This window comes from Fukomys damarensis, unplaced genomic scaffold (assembly GCF_012274545.1).
Source record: "Fukomys damarensis isolate Sample0158 unplaced genomic scaffold, DMR_v1.0_HiC HiC_scaffold_20, whole genome shotgun sequence".
Classification (NCBI taxonomy): Eukaryota; Metazoa; Chordata; class Mammalia; order Rodentia; family Bathyergidae; genus Fukomys; species Fukomys damarensis.
The window spans coordinates 9,143,561-9,147,275 of NW_022900932.1; the positions used below are offsets into that span (position 1 = coordinate 9,143,561).

General features: G+C 39.2%; 1 long non-coding RNA gene across 1 annotated transcript in view; it reads left to right on the top strand.

Moving 5' to 3' along the window:
• LOC104857646 overlaps positions 1-3,403 on the top strand; it is a 19,773-nt gene extending 16,370 nt beyond the window's left edge. The window contains exon 3 of the long non-coding RNA XR_778905.2: positions 3,215-3,403. This is a non-coding gene — a long non-coding RNA (uncharacterized LOC104857646). The remainder of the gene's footprint in view (positions 1-3,214) is intronic.
• Positions 3,404-3,715: the final 312 nt, after the last annotated feature.

A 3,715-nucleotide genomic window follows, 5' to 3' on the forward strand; every position in this document is an offset into this window, starting at 1 on the left:
ACCGTAACAAAAAAAAAAAAAAAAAAAAAAAAAAAAAAAAGTAAGATTGGAAGAACTAAATTGCACAGCAGAATGGGCCAAATGGAAGACTTTTTTCCTCTCATTCTTATTCAAATGTGGCTTCCTTTCAGGGGACCAGAGAACGCAAGCATGCTACACATTGCCTATAACTTACCCAAACCATGTGATGTATGTTTGTTTGTTTAGGGGTAAGTAGCACAAGTTCTAGATGGGTCCTACCAGGCATGGCAGAGCACGCCTGTAATTCTAGGACTTGAGAGGCTGCAGCAGGAAGATCACTGAGAGTTTGAGGCCAGCCAGAGCTACACAGTGAGTTCAAGGCCAGCCTGAACTGTACAGTGAGACCCTACTTCAAACGAAGCCAAAACCAAAAGAAAACAAGCCAATGTGTCCTTTATTTTGGAGCAGACATTTATTTGCAAAATCACTAAACAAAAGCCAAGCATAGCAGTGTGCACATGTAATCCCAGCTCTATGGGAGGCTGAAGCAGGAGAACCACAAGTTTGAGATCAGCCTAAGTAATTTAGTGACTTGGTGAGAACTTGTCTCAACATTTCAAAAATTTAAAAAGAGCTGGTGATGTAGTGCCAAGGCCCTGGGTTCAATCCCTAGTAAGGCCAAAAACAAACAAACAAACAAACATCAGTAAACACCAAAAAGAATTAAAGAAGTAGAAGGCCTTTTGTACTTTAGTTTCTCGCTGTTTTATATGCTACATATCCTACCAGCTTGATGTCATCAGTTAAGAGGACCAGCAAATTGTCTTGGGGATGGATAAGATGGTCAAGATGACCATGTACTAAATTATGGAAGAGTCAGAAAATCTGGGTAACATGAAACAGTATAATAAATGTATGTCATTGCGTGTTATTTGTGTTGATTTTTGCTAATTAAGCTTAAGAAAGAGACTTCCCTGTCCTCTTTGTGTCCCTTCCTTTCCAATAACACTCCCTTAGAGTAGGCATAATCACTTGACCTTCTCAGTCCCTTATTAGTTTTCCTAATATTGAGCTTGGTACACCAGCGGTGGATGGACATTTCTATTACTGGTCTCATATTGGTATTATCAGTTTTTCTCTTTAACTTTAGCCTTTCTAGTAGGTGCAGTGCAGTTCTGTTTTCTTGGATTCTGGACTGTCTATTTGGCATTCATTAATCACAGGTCCACATGAATTTTGCATATGTTTCTTCTGGATCCAGCTTTTTTTTTCCTCATTTAGTTTATTGGTACATTTTAAGTATACAGTACAGTTACATTCATTATTGGGATCTTGTACCTTTACATGACAGGTCTTGGTTCTCATTTTTTCCCCTTGTTGGATCCAGCTTTTGCAAGCAAATCCTATTCCAAACTTCCAACCAATCCCAAATCTATATCCCTATTTTTTAAAGACATGGTCTTGCTATGCAGTTCAAGTTGGCCTCGAGCTTACTATGTAGCCCAGGCTGGCCTCAGACTCTCAGTGATCCTCCTGCATCAGCCTCCTGAGTGCTAGCATTGCAAGTGTGTTCCACTATACCCTGCTCCTTACCTCCTGTTTGTTTTTTTCAAACGGATTGAATCCAGGGCTTTGTGCATTCTAGGTAAGTGATCTATCATCTAGCTACATCTGCAGTTAGAATGCTTTACTGAAGATAAAGTTGTTGAATTGCCCAGGCTAGCCTGAAAATCCTACTGACTCAACCCCCTGAGTAGGGGGGATTACAGGTGTGCCACTCTGCTTGGCCCCAAGCACCACCTCACCTTTCCTAACTCTCACACAGCAAGGAGATAGTTTACCTACCCTAAATCACCTAGGGCCAGGTAACAGACCAACTCTAGAACCTAGCACTGGCACCCTTCCAAGTGGTCAATCTTAAACTCTTTCCTTCCTGCCTTGTTTCTCCTGCAGGAAACCCAATAAAAGCTATGACTCCTGTTTTCCTCTTGCTCCTTACAAAAGCTGGCATTCCCCAGCTGCCCTCATGCTATGATACGCGCCTTTCTCTTGGAAATTGTATGTAGTAAAAATTTTTAATGGCATGAACTTCTCCAATTATTACTCAGTTGCCTTAAGTTCAAATCCTACAACTGAGTGCTATCTCATTCTGGCTTCAATTTCCATATCTGAAAGAAAAATGAGATTGGGCATCTTTTAATATATTAATTTGTCACTGTAATATACTCTTGTTTATTGCTTATTCAATTTGCTGACCTATTTTTTCACCGGATTGTTTTCTTATTATTGATTTTTAAGTTTTTCGTATATTCTGGTTATGAACCCTTTGTTTGTCATTACACGTTTTCTGCCATATACTGTAGTAGGTTGTCTTTTTTATTTAGTGGTATCTAATCTTTGTTTTGTTTGTTGTTGTTGTTTTGCTTTTCTGGCACCAAGAATCAAATCAGGGCCCTGTACATGCTAGACAAATGCTTTACTACTGAGCTACACCCCTAGCCTTTAGTGGTGCCTTTTGATGTTTTATAATAATTATTTGACGTTTGATAATAATTCTAAAATTATTTTAAACTCATGGCAGAGAAAATAGTTTACAGAAAACTCTTCAATATGATAGCCCAGAAGTCTAAAACTGCTAATTTATAATTTTTATAAGTAATAATCGAGAAAGAAATTTTTCTAAAAGATATCTTTTTCTCTACAGCTCTGGAAGAAATTAAAACTATTTTGGTAGGCAGCTACATTCATCAATATACCACCAACACAGTAAAAATATTTATTTTGGGGGCAGTACTGGGGATCAAACTCAAGACCTCATGTTTGCAAGGCAAGTGTGGTGCTACTGAGCTAAATCCCCAGCCCTAATGCAGTAAAAATATTTTGAGTCAGGGGAGAATGGAGAAATCAGAGGTAAAGCAAAGAACTTGAACTTGAAGGATTTAAGGGTTTGGTGATTTACATCTGTTTTTCTCCCCCCTTGTCTGCCATGTGTAGAAATGTCAGCACGGTTATGTGTCAAAACCAGGCGAAGGGCGCCAGGCAGCCCGCAAAGTTCCCTAAGATCCTAACCAGTGTCACATAGAAATAAGCTAGCTTGAACCAGACATAAATGAGATGTAGAGAGATCTGCGGTACCCATGTGAGCCAGTAAGATGCCCAGTGATCAGAAGAAGGAAAACCAGAGGTGCAAGAGACCCTAGAAGAGGAGTGTAACAATCTCTCTCTCCCTCTCTCTCTCTCTCTCTTTTTCCAGGAGGTTGCACACCTTTCCTCACCCCAGAAGCAAAAAAGAGGCTATCCAAAGTCTAGAGAATAGACTTCAAGTTGTTTTGCCCAGTACAGCGTTTTAACCAAAAGAGGGGGAGATTCTACTGATTGGCAAGTCAAAGTCCCAACCAAGTGTTGTATTGGGGTGATGCAGATTTCACTGGTCACAGAAAATAAACACTATTTTCATGGTACATGGGATTGTGTGATTTATAACCACCCTGCTGTGTAAATGTGAAAGATGATTATGCTTTCTTGCCTCTGGGGGGAGCTTCTTTCATAATTATTCCCATTCTGTGCTATTAATTTAGGTGAGACCAGACTTGATCTGCTTGTGAAAATTTTTAAATCTGCAGTTACATTACATCAATCATCCTGTTTTGATTTGAGGAGACAGTATTCTGTATTTATAATTACAGTATTCATAGTGTTTAGGAATATAGAAACACTGATTAGCAGACTGTTATTAGGAAAATAAATAAATGAC